This window comes from Lichenostomus cassidix, chromosome 27, assembly GCF_008360975.1.
Source record: "Lichenostomus cassidix isolate B80296 chromosome 27, HeHo_3.0, whole genome shotgun sequence".
NCBI classification, from domain to species: domain Eukaryota; kingdom Metazoa; phylum Chordata; class Aves; order Passeriformes; family Meliphagidae; genus Lichenostomus; species Lichenostomus cassidix.
Window position 1 is genome coordinate 4923264 of NC_139507.1, and position 27609 is coordinate 4950872.

At 37.0% G+C, this 27609-nt stretch overlaps 1 protein-coding gene across 3 annotated transcripts in view; it reads left to right on the top strand.

The window, feature by feature from the left end:
• Positions 1-1835: 1835 nt before the first annotated feature.
• The window catches only part of HOXB3 (homeobox B3), a 32173-nt gene continuing 6399 nt past the window's right edge, over positions 1836-27609 (top strand). Inside the window, exons 1-3 of one of the 3 annotated variants that reach the window (XM_085083473.1) lie at positions 1836-1883; positions 8472-8524; positions 15501-15555. The gene's annotated coding sequence lies outside the window, so the exon portion shown is untranslated. Of the gene's footprint in view, positions 1884-6458; positions 6558-8088; positions 8525-15500; positions 15556-27609 lie in introns of those variants that run through there. The other 2 variants (XM_085083472.1, XM_085083471.1) reach the window with 2 other exon arrangements.

A 27609-nucleotide genomic window follows, 5' to 3' on the forward strand; every position in this document is an offset into this window, starting at 1 on the left:
AAAATTAAATTAATTAACTGGTTTGCCCGTCGAGCTCAGAACAATGAGGTGACATCACTTTGTCCCCAGAACCTCAGAAAAGGGGAAAAAAACCTGAATTTTTGGGATTTTCTGAGCTTTTGGGTGGATTTTCAGGCTGGGATGAGGTTGAGGATGGAATTGGGAAAGTGAAATCCTGAGGATGGATTTTCTCATCCGGAGATCGGTTTGGGATTGAGCTCGGGGGAAGAGATCCGAGGGGAAAATGAGAGGAAAATGGGTTTAAAAAGCAGGAAAAATGGGCTTGAAAAACAGGAAAAAATGGGCTTGAAAAGAGAAAAAAATGGGCTTGAAAAGAGAAAAAATTGGGCTTGGAAAGAGAAAAAATTGGGCTTGGAAAGAGAAAAAATTGGGCTTGAAAAGAGAAAAAATTGGGCTTGGAAAGAGAAAAAATTGGGCTTGGAAAGAGAAAAAATTGGGCTTGAAAAGAGAAAAAATTGGACTTGAAAAGAGAAAAAATTGGGCTTGGAAAGAGCAAGAAATGGGCTTGAGAACAGCGAAAATGGGCTTGAAAAAAGAGCAAAAATTTGGCTTGAAAACAGCAAAAAAATGGTTTCAAACCAGGAAAAATGGGCTTAAAAGCATCAAAAACTGGGCTTGAAAACAGCAAAAATTTGGCTTGAAAACCAGCAGAAAAGGGCTTAGAACAGGCAAAATGGGCTTAAAAACCAACAAAAAATGGGCTTGAAAACAGCAGAAATGAGTTTAAAACCAGCAAAAAATGGGATTAAATTGGCAAAACCGCGTTTAAAACCAGCAAAAAATGACTTTAAATCTGCCAAAAATGGGTTTAAATTGGCAAAAACGGGTTTAAATTGGCCAAAATGCGCTTGAAACCAGCAAAAAGTGCCTTTAAATGGGCCAAAAATGGGTTTCAAACCAGCAAAAAATGGGATTAAATTTGCAAAAACGGGCTTAAAACCGGCAAAAAATGGGTTTAAATCGGCCAAAAATGGGTTTAAATCGGAAAAAAATGGGTTTAAATTGGCCAAAAACAGGGTTTAAAGTGGCCAAAATGCGCTTAAAACCACCAAAAAAATGCCTTTAAATCGGCCAAAAATGGGTTTAAATTGGCCAAAAATGCCTTTAAATCGGCAAAAAATGCCTTTAAATCGGCCAAAAATGGGTTTAAATCTGTCAAAATGCGCTTAAAACCACCAAAAAATTACATTAAATCGGCCAAAAATGGGTTTAAATTGGCCAAAACCGGGTTTAAATTGGCCAAAAACGGGTTTAAATCGGCCAAAACACGCTTAAAACCACCAAAAAATACCTTTCAATGGCCAAAACCGGGTTTCAAACCCGAGAATTTTGGTTTCAAAGCCCCCAAACCCTGCCGGGACAACAAAACCCCTCCGGAAAAATCCAAATCTCGGCGGCCGCAGCGCGGGTTGATTTCGGGATTTCGGGATTTCGGGGTTTCGGGGTTTCGGGATTTCGGGATTTCGGGGTTTCGGGATTTCGGGATTTCGGGGTTTCGGGATTTCGGGATTTCGGGGTTTCGGGATTTCGGGATTTCGGGGTTTCGGGATTTCGGGGTTTCGGGATTTCGGGATTTCGGGATTTCGGGGTTTCGGGATTTCGGGATTTCGGGATTTCGGGGTTTCGGGATTTCGGGATTTCGGGGTTTCGGGGTTTCGGGATTTCGGGGTTTCGGGGTTTCGGGGTTTCGGGATTTCGGGGTTTCGGGATTTCGGGGTTTCTCTCGGCGCGGTGCGAGCGGCAGAGCAGAGGGAGGAGCGGCTGAGGTTTGCTTTGAAATATTTCCCCCAAAACCCGCCGCGCGCCGAGCCGATAAACCTGCCAGCCCAGCCGAGATTAAATGCTCGCTGAGGATTCTCCGGGTGAGAATTCCCCTTGTTTTTTTTTAATTTTATTTATTTCTTTTCCCTCCCCCTCCTCTCTCTCTCTCGCTGTGGGTTTTTTCTCGCTGGTTTGGCTCTGATCTGCCTGCCGGGGGAGATCGCGGAGGGAGGAGGAGAGAGGAGAGGATTTCGTGAAATATTCGGGGAGATGCCGATGGGGAGGAGGAGGAGGAGGAGGATGAGGAGGATGAAGAGGAGGAGGATGAGGATGAGGAGGAGGATGAGGAGGATGAGGAGGATGAAGAGGAGGAGGAGGAGGATGAGGAGTTGCTCTGGCAGAGCGCGGAGTTCGCTCGGGTTGGGGATTGGAGTGGAGCGGAGAGGAGATTCCCTTTGGTTTGGTTGATTCGCTGCCGTTTGCTTGTTTTTTCTTTCTTTCTTTCTTTCTTTCTTTCTTTCTTTCTTTCTTTCTTTCTTTCTTTCTCTCTCTCTCTCTCTCTCTTTCTTTCTTTCTTTCTCTTTCTTTCTTTCTCTTTTTCTCTTTCTTTCTTTCTTTCTCTCTCTCTCTCTCTCTCTCTCTCAGAGATCTCCTCGTTCCCTTTTGTTTAGTTGATTCGCTGAGGTTTGGTTACTTATTTTCTTTTTTTCTTTCGTCCTTTCTTTTGCTCTCTTTCTCTTTCTCTCTTTCTTACTCTCTTTCTTTCTTTCTTTCTCTCTTCCTCTCTTCTTTTCTTTCTCTCTTTCTTTCTCTTCCTTTCTCTCTTTCTCTCTCTTTTTCTCTTTCTCTCTTTTTCTCTCTCTCCCTCTTTTCCTTTCTTTCTGTTTTCCTCTTCTTTCTTTCTTTTTCTCTCTTTCTCTATTTCTTTCTCCCTCTCTTTCTCTCTTTTTCTTTCTTTTTCTATCTCTTTTTCTGTCTCTTTTTCTCTTTCTTTCTTTTTCTCTTTCTTTCACTCTCTCTTTTTCTTTTTCTTTCTCTCCCTCCCTCTTTTTCTCTTTTTCTTTCTTTCCTTTTCTCTCTCTCTCTCTCCCTCTCTCTCTCTCTCTCCCTCTCTCTCTCTCTCTCTCTCACACTAATCAATCCATTTCTATTTCTATTTTAATAATTTCTCTGTCTGGCGAGCAGAGGATCCGCGGCAGTGAGCTGAGATCAAACTGTCCCGATCCTCTGTCCTGCCAACCTTAAATCAACTGCTCTTTGTGCCACTGTCCCCTCGATTGTCACCCTCGGGGCCTCGGGGTCACTGCGACACCGACCGACCCGCGCTGGGGACACTGGGACACCGACCGGGGACACTGTGACACTGTGACACTGTGACACTGTGACACTGTGACACCGACCGACCCGCGCTGGGGACACTGGGACACCGACCGGGGACACTGTGACACTGTGACACCAAGCCGGCTGGGGACACTGGGACACCGACCGACCCGCGCTGGGGACACTGTGACACTAACCCGGGGACACTGTGACACCGACTCGGGCTGGGGACACTGTGACACACTGGGACACTAACCCGCGCTGGGGCCACTGGGACACTAACCCGGGGACAGTGTGACACACTGTGACACCGACCGGGCTGGGGACACGGTGACACCGACCCGGGGACACTGTGACACTAACCCGGGCTGGGGACACTATGGGACACTGTGACACCGACCCGGGGACACTGTGACACTAACTCGTCTGGGGACACTGTGACACCGACCAACCCAGGCTGCGGACACTGTGACATTAACCCGCGCTGGGGACACTGGGACACCGACCTGGGGACAGTGTGACACTGGGACACCGACTCGGGCTGGGGACACCAACCCGCGCTGGGGACAGTGTGACACTGTGACACCGACCCAGGCTGGGGATACTGTGACACTAACCGGGCTGGGGACACTATGTGACACTGTGACACCGACCGGGGGACACTGTGACACTGTGGGGAAGGTGCGGAGACCCCAAATCCCCTGGTGACAAGAGAATTGCAACCAGAGCTGGAACCGGAGCTCAGCTCGGGGTGACAACCCCAGAGTGCCGCGGGAACCCCAAAACAGGGAGGGGACACGGAGCAGGGACAGAACCCCAAAACAAACAGGGAGGGGACACAGAGCAGGGACAGAACCCCAAAAGTGCGGGAGAAACCGTGCAGAGACCCCAAATCGCGATAGGATTCGGACTTGGGGACACGAGGGGACACAGAGCAGGGACAGAACCCCAAAACCGGGAGGGGACGCAGAGCAGGGACAGAACCCCAAACTGCAGGGGAAATCGTGCAGAGATCCCAAATGGCGATAGGATCCGGACTTGGGGACAGGAGGGGACACAGAGCAGGGACAGAACCCCAAACTGCAGGGAAAATCTTGGAGAGATCCCAGACAGTGATAGGATCGGGATTTGGGGACAGGAGGGGACACAGAGCAGGGACAGAACCCCAAAACTCGAGGGGGAAACCTTTCAGAAACCCCAAAACTCGAGGGGGAAACCTTGCAGAAACCCCAAATGGTGATAGGATCCGGATTTGGGGTCAGAGCCAGAAGGGCACCCAGAACAGGGAAGGAGCCCCAAAACTCTAGGAGAAAATCTTACAGAAACCCCAAAACTCGAGGGGAAATCTTTCAGAAACCCCAAATGGCCATAGAATCCGGATTTGGGGCCAGAAGGGGACAGAAGTGACCCCAAACCGGACAGAAACCCCAAAACTCGAGGGGAAATAGTGCAGAGATCCCAAAACTCCAGGGGAAAACCTTGTAGAGACCCCAGATGGCGATAGGATCGGGATTTGGGGACAGAAGGGGACAGTGACCCCAAAGCAGGGACAGAACCCCAAAACTCGAGGGGAAAAATTTCAGAAACCCCAAAACTCTAGGAGGAAATCTTTCAGAAACCCCAAATGGCGATAGGATTGGGATTTGGGGACAGAAGGGGGACAGAAGTGACCCCAAAGGGGACAGAAGTGACCCCAAAGGGGACAGAAGTGACCCCAAACAAGCGGGTTTGGGGCTCTGGGCTGGGCAAGCAGAGCTGCAGCGACACCAAACCTCTCCCGAGCAGATTTTTGGGGAGAAATCCCAAATTTTCCGCGCCGGACAGGAGTTGGTTTGGAGCTGGGATGGGAATTCCTGACCCCGAGTAACCTCCGAGTAACCTCCGAGTAACCTCCGAGTAACCTCCGAGTAACCTCCGTGTAACCTCTCCCTCCCCCAGCTCCTCTAATCTCATTTTTTTCCTATTTTTAGAGCATTTTAAATCCGTTTTTCATAGTTATTTAATGTTTTTAATCGGTTTTTTTGATCTGTCTATAAAGTTTCTTCATTAACTCGCCGAAAATGAGATTTTTTGTTATTTTCTGCTCGATATTCGGGGCTGGGAGAGGAGAATTGGCTCTTTTCGAGCTGCTCTGCCATCGATTTCTGGGCAATCCGGTGATTTATTTGTGGTTTTTTCTCTCCTGTCATCTTCTCCCAAAGCCTTCAGCTCGAAAAAAAATCCCAATTTCTTATTTTTTCCCTTTTTTTTTATTCCTGGAAATTAAATAATTAGCACCCTAAATACGAATTTAGCGGGAGAAATTCGGAATTCATCATTTTAAATCAAAGCCTGGGAAGCAAGAGTGGAAAAAACGAGGAAAAAGCAGAATTTTGGGGTTTCCCAGATTATTTTTCCCCCTTTTTTTGGGGTGTTTTCCTTCGAAATGAGCTCTGAAGCAGAATTTCTCAACCGAAACCCAAATCCCTCCAATCCCAACCTTTTTATTTTGAATTATTTTGTGTTATTTTTTAATTATTTTGAATTATTTTTGAATTATTTTGCATTATTTTGAATTATTTTGAATGATTTTGAATTATTTTTGAATTATTTTAGAATTGTGTTGAGTTATTTTGAATTATTTTTGAATTATTTTTGAATTATTTCGAATTATTTCGCATTATTTCGAATTATTTCGAATTATTTTCGAATTATTTTCGAATTATTTCGAATTATTTCGAAATATTTCGAAATATTTTGAATTATTTTGAATTATTTCGAATCATTTCGAATCATTTCGAATTATTTCCATGTTTCCAACCCGGAGGCAAACACGCGGAGAGACAAAAGGCAAAACCTCAGCTGCCAAACAGAGAGAAAAAAACCCAAAAAAAAACCGTTTGGAAGGAGCTGAGAGGTTTTTTCCCTTTGAACTTTTCCATTTTTTTTCCCTTTTCCACGCCGGGAGGAGGAGAAAAGAGAAGAAATCCAAAGGCGCCGAGAGAGTTTCGACATTTCCCATGAAAAACGAGGCGAGAAATCAGAGCGATTTGGCTTTTTTGGGGTTTTTTTGGGGGTTTTTTGGGGTTTTTTTCCTTTTTTTAGGTTTTTTTTTCCCTTTTTTTCGGTTTTTTTTCCTTTTTTTAGGTTTTTTTCCCCTTTTTTTTCGGTTTTTTTCCCTTTTTTTAGGTTTTTTTTCCCCCTTTTTTCGGTTTTTTTCCCTTTTTTTAGGTTTTTTTTCCCTTTTTTTAGGTTTTTTCCCTTTTTTTCGGTTTTTTTTCCCTTTTTTCTCACTTCCCTCCTTTGTTTTTCGCTCGGCCGGGAGGGAGTGGTTTGGGAGAAAAATCCCAACTGGTTTTTCTCTTTTTTTTTCCTCCTCTTTTTGGTGCCAAATCGGCGATTTTTGGGGCAGAGAGGGGACAGGAGGAAGCTGGCAAACGAATCGCGACATGTCGCGACAGGGATTTCCCAGCAGGGTGACTTTATTTAGGATATAATTCCATTTTTCCCACCAATTCCAGGCAGGATTTGGGTTGAAAATCCCAAAATTCCAACTCCGCTTTCCTTCTCTCCTCTCCGAGCCAAAACCGAGATAAAAAACCTCCAAAAATCCCAAATATTCCATGAAAAAAGCCAAATTTAATCCGATTTCTCTCGCGGCTCGAGGGGAGAAAAAAAATCCCAAATCCTGCAGGTTTTGAGGAACTTTTCCTCCTTTTCCTTTCCTCGATTTTTTTTCCCATTTTCTGCCTTTTTTTTTGGGTGTTTATTGGGGTTTTTGGGGATTTTTTTGGGGATTTTTTTGGGATTTTTTGGGGGGATTTTTTTTTGTTTTTTGGGGGTTTTTGGGGGTTTTTTGGGTTTTTTTTTGGTTTTTAGGATTTTTTTGGGGTTTTTTTTTTTTGGGGTTTTTAGGATTTTTTTGGGGTTTTTTTTTGGTTTTTTTGGGTTTTTTGGGGTTTTTTTGGATTTTTTTTTTTGTTTTTTGCGGGTTTTTTTGGTTTTTTGTGGATTTTTTTGGTTTTTTTCCCTTTTTCCAGCCATCTGGAATCAATTTCCCGAAGTGACACAAGCGGCCGATTCCTACTGGCTCAGAAAAAATGGGAAAAAAGCAAAATAAATCCGTTTGGTTTCCTCGTTCTCTCTGCTCCTCATAGCGACTTTCAGAAAAGATCTTTAGGAAAAGAGAAACAACTCGAAAGGAGGAAAAAGGGATTGGGGAGGTGGAGATTTTATTTGGATTTTTTTCCTCTTTTTTCCTCTTTTTTTCCTCTTTTTTTCCTCATTTTTTCCTCATTTTTTCCTCATTTTTCCCTCATTTTTCCCTCATTTTTCCCTCATTTTTCCCTCTTTTTTCCCTCTTTTTTCCCTCTTTTTTTCCTCATTTTTTCCTCTTTTTTTCCTCTTTTTTTCCTCATTTTTTCCTCATTTTTTTCCCTCATTTTTCCCTCATTTTTCCCTCATTTTTCCCTCATTTTTCCCTCATTTTTTCCTCATTTTTTCCTCATTTTTTGGGATTTTTTTCCTTTTTTTTGGAACTTTTTTCCCTGTTTTTTTTTTATTTTCCCCCCCTTTTATTGGGATTCTTCCCCCCTTTTTTCGGACATTTCCCCGCTTTTTTTTGGGATTTGTTCCCCTTTTTTGGGGACTTTTCTCCCCCGTTTTTGGGATTTTTCCCCCCTTTTTTTGGGATTTTTTTCCCCTGGTTTTTTGGGATTTTTTCACTTTTTTTGGGGATTTTTTCCCTCATTTTTTGGAACTTTTTCCCCCTGTTTTTGGGACTTTTCCCCTCTTTTTTTGGGGATTTGTTCCCCTTTTTTGGGACTTTTCCCCCTTTTTTGGGACTTTTTTCCCCTTTTTTTGGGACTTTTTTCCCTTTTTTGGGGGCAATTTTTTCCTTTTTTTTGGGACTTTTTCCCCCTTTTTTGGGACTGTTTCCTTTCTTTTTTTGGCACTTTTTCCCCTTTCCTTTGGGACTTTTTTTCCCTTTTTTTGGGAACTTTTTCCCCTTATTTTGGGGATTTTTAAACTTTATTTTTGGGGAATTTTTGCTCAGCTCTCCTCCTCCCTCCGAGCTCTCTGCATCTCCTCGAAGAAATTCCCATTTCATCCATAATTTGATTTATTTTTTTTTTAAAAATCATTTATTTATTTCTTTATTTTCAATCCCTCCACCTTCTGTCCGAACAGAACGATTCCCCCTCCCAAAAAAACCCCAAAAAACCCCAAAAAACCCAAAAATTAAAAAATCCAACAACAAAAAAAAGAAAATTTCAACTATTTTCGCAGAAAAAATTCCAATTCCAACCCATCCCAACAAGCAGCCGAAGAGACGCAGAGAAAAGGATGAAATAAATCACTTTTTTCTCCTAAATTTGATTTTTTTTCAGCTCAACCTTCACCGGATTTCCCGAATTTCCTCCTGGTTTGGAACCTCCGGAAGGTAAGAAATCAAAAAAATAAATAAATCGATTTGGGAATTAATTGTTGTCGAAAGTTTGGTGAAAATTGAGTGAAAAAAATGAGATTAAAGCCTCGGGGAAGGTTGGAGAGGAGAAATTATTGTCTGTGAAATGAATTTAGCTGCAAAAAATTATCCATTAAAATAATCCATTAAAAATTATCAATTTAAAATTATCAATTTAAAATTATCAATTGAAAATTATCCATTAAAAATAATCCATTAAAATTATCAGGAAAAAAACTTATCCATAAGAAATTATCCATTAAAAATTATCAATTAAAATTATCCGTAAAAATCTTATCCATAGAAAATGATCAATTGAAATTCTCCATTAAAATTATCCTTTAAAATTATCTACAGAAAATTATCCGCAGAGAATTATCCATTAAAATTTTATATTAAAAATTATCAATTCAAATTCTCCCTTCAAAATTCTCCTTAAAAAAAAATTATCGATAGAAAATTATCCATGAAAATGATATTAAAAAGTAGCAATAAAAAGTTATGTCTAGAAAAAATCTCCATTAAAAATTGACCTTAAAAAAAAAATCATAAAAATTATCCTTTAAAAATAATCCATTAAAAAAATCCATTAAAAATTCTCCATTCAAAATTATCTTTAAAAAAATTATCGATAGAAAATTATCTATGAAAATGATATTTAAAAGTATCAATAAAAAAATTATCTTTAGGAAAAAATCTCCATTAAAAATTGTCCTTAAAAAAAAATCCATAAAAATTCTCCATAGAAAATAATCCATTAAAAAAATCATCCTTGAAAAAGTTATCTATAAAAATTCTCCATTAAAATTGTATTTAAAATTTTTTAAAATTATCTATAAAACATTTATTAACGGTTTTATTTAGCAATAAAAAAATGATCTCTAGGAAAAAATCTCCATTAAAAATTGTCCTTAAAAAAATTATCCACAAAAAATTATCCATAAAAATTCTCCATATTAATATCGATTATCCATCAATAATTATCCATTTTTTAAAAAAATCCAAATTCGCCTTTTTTCTCCCAAAAACCCTCATTTGTCAAAAGTTTATTTTGCTTTTTTTTCGCCATTTGGGGATAATAAAAACAAATCAATCAATCAATTCCCTGGGAAATGAAGTGATAAATTGATTTATTGCCTCGCCAAGGGTTTGTTTATTCACAATAAAACTCAATTATTCTCAAAAAAAAGGGAAAAAAAGGAAATTTGGGTTGGAAAGATCCGGATTTGGGAAAAAAATGTGATTTTTTTTTTTGGGTTTGGATGTTGAAATTAATTCGTTTTGTCCAAAATCGTGGAAAGCAAAGAGGAAAAAATGGGATTTTGATGGTTTTTTGGGATTTTGTTTGGGAATTTCTGTCTCGGGAGAAAAAAATCCCCAAAAAAAAAATTCCACAAAAGTCTCGATTGAGGAAAATCCTTTGTGTGGAGGGAAAAAAAATCGGAAAAATCGAATTAAAGCAGCAAAGTTTTGGTTTTTCTTCTCTCTTTATTTGTTTTTTAAAATATTATAATTAATCATTTTATTTATTGTTATTTTTATTGTTATTTTTATTGTTATTTTTATTGTTATTTTTATTTTTATTTTTATTTTTATTTTTTATTTTTTATTAATTTTATTTTTATTTTTATTTTTATTTTTATTTTTATTTTTTATTGTTATTTTATTGTTATTTTTATTTTCATTATTTTTATTTTCATTTTCATTTTTATTTCCATTTTCATTTTTACGTCTATTTTGGTTTTCATTTTTTATTTCTATTTCTATTTTTCTTTGCATTTTCATCTTTATTTTATTTTTATTTTTCTTTTCTTTTTTTATATTCATTTTTCTTCCCAAAAATTTCTCTGCCTAATTCACTTTATTTCTCCCACTGAGAAACTTGAATTATTTTTCTCAAATTTTTAAAATTTTTCTATTAAATTTGAAAATTTTTTCTATTAATTTTTTTATTTTTCTATTCATTTATTTAATTTTTCTATTAATTTTTAGTTTTGTCTATTAATTTCTAAAAGTTTTTCAATTCAATTTTTTATTTTTCAATTCAATTTTTATTTTTATTTCCCTTCACTCGAATCCCGAGCAGAAATCCCTTTAAGTTTATTAATTGATTTCATTGATTTTCCCATAAATCATCGATAAATTGATATTAATGGAGATTTTCTCCTCTTTAACCGGATGGATTTTATGGGATTTTTTTTTTTTTCTGCCTCTTTAGGGACAAAATAAGGGAATTTTTGGGTTTTTTTCGGGGAAAAAATGAGATTTTTTTGTGTTTTTCTGGGGAAAAATGGGATTTTTTTTTTGTTTTTCCAGGGAAAAAATGGGATTTTTTGGGGTTTTCCAGGGAAAAAATTAGAATTTTTTTTGGTTTTTCCAGGGAAAAAAATTGGATTTTTTTTGGTTTTTTTCCGATTAAAAAATAGGATTTTTTTTTGGGGTTTTTCAGGGGAAAAAAAGAGATTTTGGGGTTTTTCCAGGGAAAAAAAAATCCCTTTTTTTCCCAATTTTTTCTCTTTTTTGAGGAAGAGCTTGAGGGAGAAAAAATGGGAAGAAAGAGGGAAATTCCTCCTCCTGGTCGAGAGAGATGAGAGGTGGAAAAAATCCGAATTTTTCCCCAAAATTCAGTTAATTATCCTCAAATTTCTGGGAAAAAAATCCAAATTTTCCCCCAAAATTCCCTTATTTTTCCCTGGTTTTCCAGGAAAAAAAAATCCAAATTTTTTTCCCAAAATTTCATTTTTTTCCCCCAAAATTTCATTTTTTTTCTCTTAGTTCCCAGTTTGCTCTCCTCCAGGTCGAAAGATAAAAATTGAAAAAATTGGGAAAAATTGGAAAAAAAAACCCAAAAAAGAGAGAAAAGAGAGAAAAAAGAAAAAAAAGAGAAAAAAATAGAAAAATTGAGGAAAAAAGAGAAAAAAAAAAAGAAAAAAAAGAGAAAAAAAATAGGAAAAAAAATTTAAAAAAGGGGAAAAAAAGAAAAAAAAGGGAAAATCCCAAATCCAGCCTGAGGGGAAATTTTGGGAATTCGCTGATGGAATTTCACGGGAATTGCAGGGAGAGGAGAAATTCCTGACCGGATTGTCCCAAAAAATTGGGAAAAAAAACCCCAAAAAAGGGGATGACGTCATTGGGTCACGTGAGAGAGAAAATCCCGCGAGAGATGATTTTGGGATTTGGGATTTGGGAAAGGGGAATCCCAAAAATCTGCGGATTTACCCCAAAAATCTGCGGATTCATCCCAAAAATCTGTTAGTTGATCCCAAAAATCTGCTGATTTACCCCAAAATCTGCTGATTTACCCCAAAATCTGCTGATTGATCCCAAAAATCTGCTTGTTGATCCCAAAAATCTGTTAGTTGATCCCAAAAATCTGCTGATTTACCCCAAAATCTGCTGATTTACCCCAAAATCTGCTGATTTACCCCAAAATCTGCTGATTGATCCCAAAATCTGCTGATTTACCCCAAAAATCTGCTGATTGATCCCAAAAATCTGCTGATTGATCCCAAAAATCTGCTGATTGATCCCAAAATCTGCTGATTGATCCCAAAATCTGCTGATTCACCCCAAAATCTGCTGATTTACCCCAAAATCTGTTTGTTTATCCCAAAATCTGCTGATTTACCCCAAAAATCTGCTGGTTGATCCCAAAAAATCTGCTGATTGATCCCAAAATCTGCTGATTCATCCCAAAATCTGCTGGTTGATCCCAAAATCTGCTGATTTACCCCAAAATCTGCTGATTGATCCCAAAAATCTGTTAGTTGATCCCAAAAATCTGCTGATTGATCCCAAAATCTGCTGATTGACCCCAAAATCTGCTGATTTACCCCAAAAATCTGCTGATTGATCCCAAAATCTGCTGATTTATCCCAAAATCTGCTGACTTACCCCAAAATCTGCTGATTCATCCCAAAATCTGTTAGTTTATCCCAAAATCTGCTGATTTATCCCAAAATCTGCTGATTCATCCCAAAAATCTGCTGGTTGATCCCAAAATCTGCTGATTGATCCCAAAATCTGCTGATTGATCCCAAAATCTGCTGATTGATCCCAAAATCTGCTGATTGATCCCAAAAATCTTTTTTGGGATTTTTACGGAGTTTTTTTGGGAGTTTTTTTTTGTTTGTTTGGGTATTTTTTGTGGTTTTTGGGTTGGTTTTTTTTTTGGTGTTTTTTATGGTTTTATTTTTTGTTTCAGGGTTTTTTTGGGGGTTTTTTTAGGGTTTTTTTTTACGGCTTTTTGGGTTTTTAGTTTTTTTTTTTTTAGGGTTTTTTTTTAATTTTGGTTTTTTTTATTTTTCGTGTTTTTCTCGGTTTTTTTTGGGGTTTTTTTTCCCAGTTTTCTGTGGGTTTTTTTCAAACCAACCCCTCAGCCCCGGGCTGATCGCTCATTAACGCTAATTAACGCTAATTAGCGCTAATTAAGGGTGAATTATCCCTGCCAGGCAAAGGTAGAAAACTCCAACCCTTCAGATCAACCCAGGAGAGGAAAAATTTGGGGTTTGGGTTTCCCAGCCTGGTTGGGTTTGTTGGGGTTTGGGAAAAACCCAAAATCCTGAGTTTTGGGGTTAAAAAGAGTCCAGAAAATTCCGGGATGGGAAAACCTAAAATTCTGATTTTCAGGATTAAAAAAAGAGTTCATGAATCTCTGGAACTCTTCCTTCCTCCTCCTCAGGATGGGAAAAACCCAAAATTCTGCTTTTTAGGATTAAAAAAAAGTTCAGGATCCTCCGAGAGTCAATCCTTCTCCTCCTCGGAATGGGAAAACCCAAAATTCTGCTTTTTAGACCAAAAAAAAAGGACTCAGAGTCTCCAGAACTCTCTCTTACTTCTCCTCGAGATGAGAAATCCCAAAATTCTGCTTTTTAGGATTAAAAAAAGAGTTCAGGAACCTCTGGAACTCTTCCTTCCTCCTCCTGGGGATGGGAAAAACCCAAAATTCTGCTTTTTAGGATTAAAAACAGAGTTCAGGAAATTTCGGGATTCTCTCCTCCTCCTTCTCGGGATGGGAAATCCCAAAATTCTGCTTTTTAGACTTAAAAAAAAGAGTTCAGGAAATTCCAGTTCCTCTCCTCCTCCGGATGGGAAAACCCAAAATTCTGCTTTTTAGGATTAAAAAAAAGAGTTTAGGAGCTTCTGGAACTCTTCCTTCCTCCTCCTTGGGATGGGAAAAACCCAAAATTCTGCTTTTTAGGATTAAAAAAAGAGTTCAGGAACCTCTGGAACTCTTCCTTCCTCCTCCTGGGGATGGGAAAAACCCAAAATCCTGATTTTTGGGATTAAAAAAAAGAGTTCTGATCCTCCCTAACTCTCCTCTCCTCCTCCTCGGGGTGGGAAAAACCCAAAATTCTGGTTTTTCGACTCAAAAAAAGGGCGGAGCTGAGCTGGGCTGGGCGAGGGAGGAGCAGCTCCGCCCGGGAGAGAAAAATCATGGAGAAAAAAGGGGGAAAAACCCAAAAACCCCCAAAAATATCCCCCAGAAAACCCCCCAAAAAACCCCAAAAATAAAAAAAAAATCCCCCCAAAAAACCGCCCAAAAAACCCCAAAAATTCACTTTTTCTCAGCAAAACTGACTCTTCGCAAGTTCCTCCCACGGCCGGATTGGGGAAAAAGAAGAAAATTGGGGAAAAAATCGAAATAAAGGGAGAACCCAAAAAAAACCCCAAAAAATCCCAATGAAAACCCAAAAAAAGCCCCTAAAAACCCCAAAAATTCACTTTTTCTCCTCAAACGCTGACTCTTCCCAAGTTCCTCCCACGGCCGGATTGGGGAAAGAGAAGATAAATGGGGAAAAAATCAAAATAAAGGCGGAAAAGCACAAAAAACCCTCCAAAAAATCCCAAAGAAAACCCCCAAAAATTCACTTTTTCTCCTCAAACTCTGACTCTTCACAAGTTCCTCCCACGGCCGGATTGGGGAAAGAGAAGAAAATTGGCGAAAAAAATCGAAATAAAGGGAAAACCCCAAAAAAACCCCCCAAAACCCCCCAAAATATCCCAATGAAAACCCAAAAAACCCAAAAACCCAAAATTCACTTTTTCTCCTCAAACTCTGACTCTTCACAAGTTCCTCCCACGGCCGGATTGGGGAAAGAGAAGAAAATTGGGGAAAAAAATCGAAATAAAGGGAAAACCCAAAAAAACCCCCAAAAAATCCCAATGAAAACCCAAAAAAAAACCCAAAAAAACCCAAAAATTCACTTTTTCTCCTCAAACTCTGACTCTTCACAAGTTCCTCCCACGGCCGGATTGGGGAAAGAGAAGATAAATGGGAAAAAAGGAGGTAGGAGGTGGAGAAAAAAGGGAAAATTTGGGTTTTTTGGGTTGGGAGGAGGAGAAGAAAAGAAATTAATGAATAACCAGGAGAAGAAACTGAAAAAAAGAACTTTTCCGGCGAGGGGGTTGGGAGAATTTTGGGATTTTTTTCTTGGTTTTTCTTCGTTTTTAGTTCTTTTTCATTGATTCCCTGGAGGGAATTTATTTATTTTCTCTCCACCCGCTTTGGTTTGAATTTTTGGGGTTTTTTTGGGGTTTTTTTTTTGGTTTTTGGGGTTTTATTTGGGATTTTTTGGGGATTTTCTTTGAGTTTTCTTTGGGGATTTTTTTGGGCGGTTTTGGGGTTTTTTTGGTTTTTTTGGGTTTTTTTTTTTTTGGGTTTTCTTTGGGATTTTTTTTGTGGTTTTCCCCTTTGATTTCCATTTTTTCCCCATCCCAAATCTCCGGCTAAGTGGAATTAAACATTAAAGGCTCTGGTAATATTAACCTTAATAAAATAACATAAAATAAATAAAATAAAATAAATAAAATTAAATGCAATGAAAATTTTGGGAGAAAAACTTCATTTGGGAGAAAAATCCCCAAAATTTCTCCCTCTGGCTGACGCTGAATCTCCCAAAATTCACTTTTTTTCACATTTTTTTCCTTTTTTCTCCTTTTTCCCTCTCAGTCCTCCTGGAATTCTCGGCCTGGGATTCCCTGGAAAATTCCTCGCAGGAATTTCGGTGAGTTTTTCTGGAATTTCGGGGAGATTTTTCTTAATTTCGGGGAGTTTTTCCTGAATTTCGGTGAGATTTTCCTGAATTTCGGTGAGTTTTTCTGAATTTCGGTGAGTTTTTCCTGAATTTCGGTGAGTTTTTTCTTAATTTTGGGGAGTTTTTTCTCAATTTCGGTGAGTTTTTTCTGAATTTCGGTGAATTTTTCCTGAATTTCGGGGAGTTTTTCCTGAATTTCGGGGAGTTTTTCCTGAATTTCGGGGAGTTTTTCTGAATTTCGGGGAGTTTTTTCTGAATTTCGGGGAGTTTTTTCTGAATTCGGTGAGTTTTTCCTGAATTTCGGGGAGTTTTTTCTGAATTCGGGGAGTTTTTCCTGAATTTGGGGGAATTTTTCCTGAATTTCGGGCAGTTTTTCTGAATTTCGGGGAGTTTTTCCTGAATTTCGGGGAATTTTTCTGAATTTCGGTGAGTTTTTTCTGAATTTGGATGAGTTTTTTCTCAATTTCGGTGAATTTTTTCTTCACTTCCTTCCTTCTCAAGTCTGAATTTTCATCATCAAACTTCACAAAATCCATTCCCGCTTGAAAAAAAACCCCAAAAAATACTCATTTTCCCTTTTTTCCCCTTTTTCCCCCAAATCCCTCCCCAAAAACCCCAAAAAGTGACTAATTTCCCCTTTTTTTCCCTTTTTCCCCCCAAATCCCTTCCTTCCACTCCACCCCAAAAACCCACAAAATAACTAATTTTCCCCTTTTTTTCTCAAATCCCTCAAATTTATTGAGAAGTTTATCTGTAGAGGAATTTAAATAAATTTTAAAAACTCCAAAAGGACTTTTTTCAACTCCCAAGTTCCCAAAAAAGAGATTTTTTTCCCTGCTGGTTGAGGTTAAAACTGGAAGTTTTTATTCAAAATAAATCCGGATAAAATCAGTGAAAATTCCTGGTTGGAAATTTATTGAGAAGTTTATCTGTAGAGGAATTTAAATAAATTTAAAAATTCTAAAAGGACTTTTTTCAACTCCAGAGTTCCAAAAAATGAGATTTTTTCCCCAACTGGTTGACCTTAAAACAGGAATTTTTTACACTTCAGAGGAAGTTTTTATCCAAAAAAAATCCGGATTAAATCAGTGATTTCCTGGGCAGGAATTTAAGAATTTAAATAAATTTAAAAACTCCAAAAGGACTTTTTTCAACTCTGAAATTCCCAAAAATGAGATTTTTTTCCAGCTGGTTGAGGTTAAAACTGGAATTTTTCTGCAGAGGAATTTAAATAAATTTCAAAACTCCAAAAGGACTTTTTTCAACTCCAGAGTTCCCAAAAATGAGATTTTTTCCCTGCTGGTTGAGGTTAAAACAGGAATTTTTTATTCAAAATAAATCCGGATAAAATCAGTGAAGATTCCTTGGCAGAAATTTAAGAATTTGAATAAATTTAAAAACTCCAAAAGGACTTTTTTCAACTCCGAAATTCCCAAAAATGAGATTTTTTTCCCTGCTGGTTGAGGTGAAAACTGGAATTTTTCTGTAGAGGAATTAAAATAAATTTAAAAACTCCAAAGGACTTTTTCAACTCCGGAGTTCCCAAAAATAAGATTTTTTTTCCCAACTGATTGAGGTTAAAACCGAAATTTTTTGCACTTCAGAGGAAGTTTTTATCCAAAATAAAAATCCGGATTAAATCAGTGATTTCCTGGGCAGAAATTTAGGAATTTAAATAAATTTAAATAAAATAAATAAATAAAATAAAACTCCAAAAGGACTTTTTTCAACTCCGAAGTTCCCAAAAATGAGATTTTTTTTCCCTGCTGGTTGAGGTTAAAACTGGAATTTTTCTGCAGAGGAATTTAAATAAATTAAAAACTCCAAAAGGACTTTTTTTTCCCCTTTTTCGCTGATTTTCACCTCCGGAGTTCCCAAATGGAAATGTCAGAAAGATTTATGGTGGAAAAGTTCAGAGAAAAGTCAGAGAGAGAGTTGGGGGTTGGGAGAGAGAAATTGAGAATTAAATGGGAAAAAAGAAATTCATAAAATAAAGAAAATAAATTGATAATTAAATAGGAAAAAAGAAATTCATAATTAAATGGGAATAAATAAATTAATAAAATAAATAAATTGATAATTAAATGGGAATAAATAAATTAATGATTAAATGGGAGAAAAGAAATTCAGAAAATAAAGAAAATAAATTGATAATTAAATGGGAATAAATAAATTAATGATTAAATGGGAGAAATAAATTAATCATTAAATGGGAAAAATAAATTGATAATTAAATGGGAGAAAAGAAATTCATCATTAAATGGGAGAAAAGAAATTAATAAAATAAAGAAAATAAGTTCATAATTAAATGGGAATAAATAAATTAATGATTAAATGGGAGAAATAAATTAATCATTAAATGGGAGAAAATAAATTAATAAATAAATGGGAAAAAAATTGATAATTGAATGGGAATAAATAAATTAATAATTAAATGGGAGAAAAGAAATTCATCATTAAATGGGAGAAAATAAACTGATAATTAAATGGGAATAAATAAATTGATAATTAAATGGGAGAAAAGAAATTGATCATTAAATAGGAGAAAATAAAATAATAAAATAAAGAAAATAAATTAATAATTAAATGGGAATAAATAAATAGATAATTAAATGGGAGAAAATAAATTAATAAATAAATGGGAGAAAATAAATTAATAATTAAATGGGAATAATGTTTCTTTCCCGGAGGTTGCAGCAGAAAAATGGGATAAAACCCAAAATATTTGGGAGAAAAATTTCTCCACAAGCTGGCAAAGTTTGGTTAGTCAAACTTCCAAAATTCACTTTTTAATTGATTTTTTTAATTATTTTTTTTTCTCTCTCTGGAGTTGTCAGCCTGAAGGTTCACAGAGAAATAATAATAATAATATTAATAATAGTAAATTAAATTCCCCAATAATTATAAATATAATAATGAATAAATTCTTTTTTTTTGCTCTCTGGAGTTGTCAGCCTGAAGGTTCACAGAGGGGAAAAAAAAAAAAAAATTAAATTCCCCAATAATAATAAATATAATGATGAATAAACAAAAAGTAATAGTAATAATAACAGGAATAAAAATTTAAAAAAAGGAAAAATAAAAATAAAAAGGAAAAATAAAAAAAGGAAAAATAAAAATAAAAGTAAAAATAAAGATAAAAATAAAAGTAAAAATAAAAGTAAAAATGAAAAATAAAAAATGAAAATAAAAGTAAAAATGAAAATAAAGATAAAAATAAAAATAAAATAAAGATAAAAATAAAAATAAAAGTAAAAATAAAAGTAAAAATAAAAATAAAAGTAAATATAAAAATAAAATTAAAATAAAAGTAAAAGTAAAATGAAAATAAAAATAAAAATAAAAGGAAAATAAAAATAAATAAAGATAAAGATAAAGATAAAGATAAAAATAAAAATAAAAATAAAAATAAAAATAAAAGGAAAAATAAAAGGAAAAATAAAAATAAAATAAAATAAAGATAAAAATAAAAATAAAAATAAAGGAAAAATAAAAGGAAAAAGGAAAGGAAAAATAAAAGGAAAAATAAAAGGAAAATAAAAGGAAAATAAAAGGAAAAATAAAAATAAAAATAAAAATAAAAGTAAAAGTAAAAGTAAAAATAAAATCAAAATAAAAGTAAAGACAAAAATAACTAAAATAAATCTCAAATCTCTCTCCACCTCCTCCCTTCCCCAACCAACTCCAAAGACCTTTTTAGGTTTTTCTTCTCTTCCTTCACTCGAATTCCCCAAATTTCTCTCGTCAGCACTTCAGGCCTGGAGAGAGAAAAAAAACCCAAAAAAAGTGCAGAAAGTGAAATTCCTCTCCTTGCCTTCCTCCCACTCCCAACTCCTCCTCCTTTTCCCACCCAAAATCACTTTTTTCTGCCCAAAATGTCTTTTTTTCACCCCAAAATCAGTATTTTTCCATCCCAAAATGACTTTTTCCACTCCAAAATCAATTTTTTCCACACCAAAATTAGGTTTTTTCCACACAAAATTAGTTTTTTTCCACCCCAAAGTTACTTTTTTCCACCCAAAATTACTTTTAGTCTACCCCAAAATGAGTCTTTTCCGCCCAAAATCACTTTTTTCCACCCAAAATGAGTATTTTCCACGCCAAAATGAGGTTTTTCCCACCCCTAAGATAGTCTTTTTTTACCCCAAATCACTTTTTCCATCCCAAAATTAGATTTTTCCACCCCAAAATGACTTTTTCCATCCCACAATGAGTTTTCCCACCCCAATATGAGTTTTTCCCATCCTAAAATGAATTTTTCCCACCCCAAAATCAGTTTTTTCCACCCCAAAATGACTTTTTCCATCCCACAATGACTTTTTTCCACCCCAAAATCACTTTTTTCCACACAAAATTAGTTTTTTCCACCTCAAAATTAGTTTTTCCACACCAAAATTACTTTTTTCAACCCCAAAATGACTTTTTCCACCCAAAAATCACTTTTCTTCCACCCAAAAGTACTTTTATTCTACCCCAAAATGAGTCTTTTCCACCCAAAATGAGGTTTTTTCCACCCCAAAATGACTTTTTTTCCACCTCAAAATGACTTTTTTCCCCCACAAAATTAGTTTTTTTTCCCCACAAAATTAGTTTTTTCCACCCCAAAATGAAGTTTTTCCACCCAAAATCACTTTTTTCCACCCAAAATTACTTTTATTCTACCCCAAAATGAGTCTTCTCCGCCCAAAATCACTTTTTTTCCACCTCAAAATGAGGTTTTTTCCACCCCAGATGACTTTTTTGCCCCCAAAATCACATTTTTTCCACCCAAAATCACATTTTTTCCACCCAAACCTCCTCTCGGTGACCTTTACCCACCGGTACTAAATCTCCCCGCCTGGCCAATCAATAACCTCAACAATAATCATTAATTAATTCATCTTTAATCACCTTTAATTACCTTAATTTGGATCTCCAAACCCCAAACTTCCCCACAAGTTCCTCCCAGTCAGATTTTCCCACCAAAATCCCTGTTTTTGCCCCAAAATTCCCATTTTTGACCCCAAAAAATCCGAATTTTTGGGTTTTAGTGAGGAGCGAAAGGCGAGGCGAAGCTGCTGCGAGCCTCATTTGCATAAATTAGCATAAATTAGCAAAGCTAATTAGCTGGAAGTTCTCCCCGCCAGGCCTTGGCGTTGCGAGAGAATTAGCGAATTTCTCACCAGTGACGCTGGCGGCCAGTTGGGGAAAAAACGGATTTTTTGGGGTTTTTTTTCCGAGAAAAATCTGATTTTTTGGGGATTTTTTCTGAGAAAATTCTGATTTTTTGGGGTTTTTCCTGATTTTTTTGGGTTTTTTCCCTAGAAAAATCTGGTTTTTTGGGATTTTTTGGGGTTTTTATCCCGTAAAATCCTGATTTTTGGAGTTTTTTCCCACAAAATCCTGATTTTTTGGGTTTTTTTCCAGAAAATCCTGATTTTTGGGTTTTTCCCCGAGCAAATCCTGATTTTTTTGGGTTTTTTTTCTGAGAAAAATCTGATTTTGGGGTTTTTTTCCGAGAAAATCCGGACTTTTTTTTGTTTTTTTCTAGAAAATCCTGATTTTTGGGGTTTTATCCAAAATTATCCTGATCTTTGGTGTTATTTCCCTAGAAAATTGGGATTTTTTGGGTTGTTTTCCTAGATTCTCCTCATTCCAACCCCTATAGCCCAACTCCCCTCCCTCATTTTTCCCCATTTTTCCCCATTTTATCCCATTATTTTCCCATCATTTTCCTTTTTTCCCATTTTCCCCAATTTTCCCCCATTTTTTCCCCATTTTCCCCGATTTTTTCCCCATTTTCCCCATTTTCCCCCATTTCTTCCCATTATTTCCCTATTTTCCCCCACTTTTCCCATTTTTCCCCCATTATTTCCCATTTTCCCCATTTTTCCCATTATTTTTCCATTATTTTCCCCATTTTTCCTCCATTATTTCCCATTTTCCCCATTACTTCCCCCATTTTTCCCCATTTTCCCCATTTCCCCCATTTTTCCCCATTATTTCCCCATTTTTCCTATTTCCCCATTACTTCCCCATCATTTCCCCATTTTTTCCCATTTTTTAAATTTTATCCCCATTTTTCCCCCTTTCCCCATTTTTCCCCATTTCCCCCATTTTCCCCATTTTTTCCCATTTTCCTAACTTTTTCCCCATTGTTTTCCCCATTATTTCCCCATTTTTCCTATTTCCCCATTACTTCCCCTTTATTTCCCCATTTTTTCCCATTTTTTTCCATTTTTCCCCATTTCCCCCATTTTCCCCATTATTTCCTCGTTTTCCCCATTTTTTCCCATTTCCCCCCACTATTTTCCCATTATTTTCCCATTTCCTCATTTTGCCCCATTTTTCCCATTTTTTCCCCATTTTTTCCCCATTTCCCCCATTTCCCCATTTTCCCCTTATTTCCCCATTATTCCCCATTTTTCCCATTATTTTCCCATTTCCCCCATTTCCCCCATTTTTTCCCATTTTCCTAACTTTTTCCCCATTGTTTTCCCCATTATTTCCCCATTTTTCCTATTTCCCCATTACTTCCCCTTTATTTCCCCATTTTTTTCCATTTTTCCCCATTTCCCCCATTTTCCCCATTATTTCCTCGTTTTCCCCATTTTTCCCATTTCCCCCCATTATTTTCCCATTATTTTCCCATTTCCTCATTTTGCCCCATTTTTCCCATTTTTTCCCCATTTTTTCCCCATTTCCCCCATTTCCCCATTTTCCCCTTATTTCCCCATTATTCCCCATTTTTCCCATTATTTCCCATTATTTCCCATTTTTTCCCATTTTTTCCCATTATTTTCCCATTTTCCCCCATTTTCCCCCATTTTCCCCCATTATTCCCCATTATTTCCCCTCCCCCATCATCCCCACCCCCCTCCCCAAAATCCCCAAATCCCCCAAATCCCCAAAATCCCAAATTCCCCATTCTCCCCAACCTCTCCTTCCCCGGGATCACCTCCACCCTTTATTTATTTTTTATTTTCTAATTTTTTTCCCTTTTTTTTTTTTTTTTTTTTCCCTTCCTCCTTCCCTCCCTTCCTTCCTTTCCGGAGACAATTCCCTCCTCCTCCTCCTCCAGCCCATCCCCACCCCCTCCAGACCCTTTATTTCCATTTTTATCCTCATTTTCCCCCCTTTTTCCCCCCATTTTAACCCCATTTCCACCCCATTCCACCCCATTTCCACCCCATTTCCAATTCCATTTTAACCACCATTCCCTCCCCATCCCAACACCCCAATTTTTATTTGCCCCACCCTCCCTCCCCACCCTCCCAAACCCCCCAAAAAACCCAAAAAAATCAAAATACCCAATCCCATGCGGAGGAGGGTCTGGCCGGCGGGGGAAATTTCTATTTTTTTATTGATTGCGTGGAAGCTGCGAGTGAAAATATATTAATCCGGCGGCGGCTGGCTCGGCAGAGGCGAAGGTAAGGAGTTCTCAGCTCGATGCTCAGCAATGTCCGGATGATTTATGACCATCTGACTGCCGGCGGTTCAACCAGAGTTCACCAGCTTTAGCTTCCCTCCCGCGCCCGCCGCTCCTTCGGGGGGATTTTGGGGTTTTTTTGTAGGGTTTTGGGAAAAAAAAAGGATTTCGGCAACCCTAGGCTGATGGTTGGATTTTTTTCCCGTTTTTTTCTTAGGGTTTTTGGGTTTTTTTTTCGATTTTTTCCTAATTTTTTGCTTTTTTTCCTCTTTATTCCTCGTGGGTTTTTTTGCTTTTTTTCCTCTTTCTTCCTCGTGGTTTTTTTGCTTTTTTCCCCCTTTTTCCCCCATTTATTCCTCGTGCTTTTTGGCTTTTTTCCCCTATTTTTCCCCTTTATTCCTCCAGCGGTTCAACCAGAGTTCACCAGCTTTAGCTTCCCTCCCGCGCCCGCCGCTCCTTCGGGGTTTTTTTGGGTTTTTTTGTAGGGTTTTGGGAAAAAAAAAGGGTTTTGGTAATCCCAGTCCGGTGGTTGGAATTTTTTCCCCGTTTTTTCTTGGGGGTTTTGGGGTTTTTTTCGAATTTTTGGGTTTTTTCCCCCTTTCTTCCTCGTGGTTTTTTGCTTTTATTTTGGTTTTTTCTCCCCTTTTATTCCCCTTCTTCCTCCTGATTATTTGCTTTTTTTCCCCTTTTTTTCCACTTTTTTTCCCCTTTCTTACTCGTGGTTTTTTGCTTTTTTCCCCCCTTTTTCCCCTTTTTTTCCCTTTTTTTCCCCTTTATTCCTCATGTTTTTTTGATTTTTTTCCCCCTTTTTCCCTTCCTTCTTCCTCGTGGGTTTTCTTTGGGTTTTTTCTATTTTTTGCTTTTTTTTCCCCCCCTTTCTTCCTTGTGGTTTTTTTGCTTTTATTTTTGGTTTTTCTCCCCCTTTCCCCCCCCATTCTTCTTCGTGTTTTTTCCCCTTTTTTCCCTTTTTTCTCTTTTTTCTCTTTTTTCCCTTTTTTCCTCTTGTTTTTTGCTTTTCCCCCCCTTTTTCCCCTCTTCTTCCTCGTGTTTTTTTGCTTTTATTTTGCTTTTTTCCCCTTTTTTTCCCCCTTCCTCCTCGTGGGTTTTTTTTGTTTTTTTCTCTTTTTCTTCTCTTTTTTCCCCCTTTCCCCCCCTTCTTCCTCCCGTTTTCTCGGATTTTTATTCTTTTTTTTTTCTTTTTTTCCCCCCGTCTTCCTCCTGTTTTTTTCCTTTTTTTTTCTTTTTTTTTTCCTTTTTTCCCCCTTTTTCCCCTTCTTCCTCCCGTTTTCTCTCATTTTTATTCTATTTTCCTTTTTCCCCCCCTTTTTACTCCCGTTTTCTCCTATTTTTATTCCTTTTTCCCTTTTTCCCCTTCTCCCGCATTTTTGCCTTTTCTTCCTCTCCTCCCTTTATTTATTTATTTTCCCCAATCCAGGCAATTCTCCCCCAGAGTGAGAATCAACAAAAAAAAAATGGGAATTTCGGGATTTCCTCCATTATTTTCCTTTTTCGCTCCTCCCCGCCCGGGGCTGCTCGGGATCTGCTGAGCTATTGTTCCAAAAACCATGTCGGGGAGTATTTCCGATTAATAATAATTACGATTAAATCCAATTAAAGATCTCGCGATCCGGATGGAGCTGCCGAGGGGGAGGGGAGAGCTCGGGAATTCCGATTTTCCAACATGGAGGAGAAGATTTTCCACCAGAATCTCCTCTCTCTCCCTCCCTCCCTCCTGACTGATTTATTTCTATTTTTATTTATTTTTTATTTAATTTTTCTTTATCTTTTATTTAATTTTTTCTTTATTTTTCTTAATTTTTTCTTTATTTTTTCTTTATTTTTTCTTTATTTTTTCTTTATTTTTTCTTTATTTTTTCTTTATTTTTATTTTATTTATTCATTTTTTATTCATTTTTTATTCATTTTTATTCATTGTTTATTCATTTTTAATTTATTTTTTATTATTTTTAATTAATTTTTCCCCCTCCCAACCATCCTCCTCCTCCCTTTCCCCCCATCCCACCTTCCCCATTATCCCCATTTTTACTTTCATTTCCAAACCTAAAAATTTCCAATTTTTTTCCCAAACTCTCCGCCAAACACTTTTATTTTTTCGGGAGGAAAAAACCCAAAAAATCGCCAAATCCAACTCCAACCAACCACCACCAGCCGCTCGCCTTCAATCGCCACATCAGCGAATATTTATTATTCCAACCGGGATTTTTTTCCTTTATTTTTTTTCCATTTTTTTTTGTCTCCCGAGCAACTCCTGGGAGTGACTAATTAGGATTCGCGGCGAAGATAAATGAGCGACATTTGCGCGGCGCGGAGCGATGAGGTGCAGACGCTCGGAAATTCATTTTATGGACCTTCCGAAAGCAAAACCCGACCGCGGGGAGGAGAGAAAAACAACCGAAAATCGGGTTGATTTAATCGCCGGAAAATGTTGGGTTTAGCTGGGTTTGTGTCGGTGGTTAGGTTTGGGTTTGGGGGTTTTTGGGGATTTTTTGGGATTTTTTTGGGATTTTTTGGGATTTTTTTGGGGTTTTTGGGGGGATTTTTTGGTGATTTTTTTGGGGTTTTTGGGGATTTTTTGGGGTTTTTGGGGATTTTTGGGGATTTTTTTTGGGTTTTTGGGGATTTTTGGGGATTTTTTTTTATTTTTTTGTGATTTTTTGGGGGATTTTTTGGGGATTTTTTGGTGATTTTTTTGTGTTTTTTTGGGATTTTTTGGGGGTTTTTTTTAAAGAAATCTCTGGCAGACAGGAAGGCCTCGGAGAAATTCCCAGCTCTGCCCCTCGCAGATATTTCCAGCGAAGCAATTCATAACCGAGAGGCTCTGCTGGCTGCTAATTAATTAATTCACGGCTGGAGGAGCAGCAGAGTTTTTTTTTTTTTTAATCTTTATTTTTTAATAAGACAAATTCATCACGGCCGGGAAGCGGAGGAGAATAAACTCTCGATAACAATAAAATCTCGGAGGAAGATTTGGGAACTTTAAGATTTAACCAGGATTTAAAAAAAAAAAAAAATTAAATAAATAAAAATCCCCAGCGAGGAAGATTTGGGAAGGTGGGAAGGATTTAATAAGGATTTAAAAAAAATAAATAAAATAAATAAAAATCCCCAGCGAGGAAGATTTGGGAAGGTGGGAAGGATTTAATCAGGATTTAAAAAAAAAATAAAATTAAATTGGGGTTTGGGGGGTTTTTTTTTTAAATAAAAATCCCCAGCGAGGAAGATTTGGGAACTTTAAGATTTTATCAGGGTTAAAAAAAAATAAATTAAATAAATAAAAATCCCCAGCGAGGAAGATTTGGGAACTTTAAGATTTAATCAGGGTTAAAAAAAAATAAATTAAATAAATAAAAATCCCCAACGAGGAAGATTTGGGAAGGTGGGAAGAATTTATTCAGGATTTTTAAAAAAAAATAAAATAAAAATCCCCAGCGAGGAAGATTTGGGAAGGCGAGAAGGATTTATTCAGGGTTAAAAAATCAAAATTAAATAAATAAAAATCCTCAGCGAGGAAGATTTGGGAAGGATTTATTCAGGATTTTTTTAAAAAAATTAAATAAATAAAAATCCCTTGGCGGTTAAACAAACGGCGATTTCATCGCAGTGACATAACAGCAGTCAGGGGAGGGAAAAAAAAATGTTATTTATTGTGGAGTTTTATGGCTTCTGTTCAACCCCAGCAGGGCAAACATCGCGTTGGGTTTTTTTATCTCGGCGGGATTGATTTGGGTTTGTTTTTCCGGGCGGGGAGAGCCGAGATAAAATTGAATATACAGGAGATAAATTAAATATACAACCGGTAGCGATCCGAGAGCAAAACGCTCCTTGGAAATCTGGAGGAGGAGAAATGAAAAATTATTTATTCGAGGCGGTTTTGGGTTTTTTTCAGCGTTTTTCGGAATTTTCACACTTTTTTGGGGGGAGAAAGTTTCTGTTTGGAGAAAAGGGAAAAGAAATGGAAGAGATGAAGGAAAATTGTGAAAAATTCGGAGAAGGAGGAAGGAAAAAAGCAAAAGAGATGAAGGAAAATTGTGAAAAATTCGGAGAGGGAGGAAGGAAAAAAGGAAAAAAATGAAGGAAAATTGTGAAAAATTCCGAGAGGGAGGAAGGAAAAAAGGAAAAAAATGAAGGAAAATTGTGAGAAACTCAGAGAGGGAGGAAGGAAAAAAGGAAGGTTTTGCGTTGTGATTTTAGGTTTTGGATTTTTGGGGTTTTTTTGGACTTTTTTGAGGTCGGGAGGAAAGCTGGAAAATCCGAGCAAATGGCTCCGTGAAGTGTTTGTTTTCCTGGAGAGAGAGAAGAGAAAAAAAATGAAATAAATAACTAACAACAGCTATAAACACCCAGTGGGTTTGGAATCAACATCTCCCCACCGGCAGCTCCCGGTTTGGGGTGAGGAACAGGAAAAAAGGGATTGAAAACCAAAAAAAATCCCAATTTATGCTGCCGGAGAGAGGGAAACTCAGGGCAGCTGAGGGAAGCAAAAAATTGAATTTATTCTCCAATCTGTTGGGGATTTTTGCCCAGAATTCCGGAGGCACTGGGAATTCCTGTAAAACAGCACAAGGATGGTTTACCTGCAGGAAAAACTCAATTCC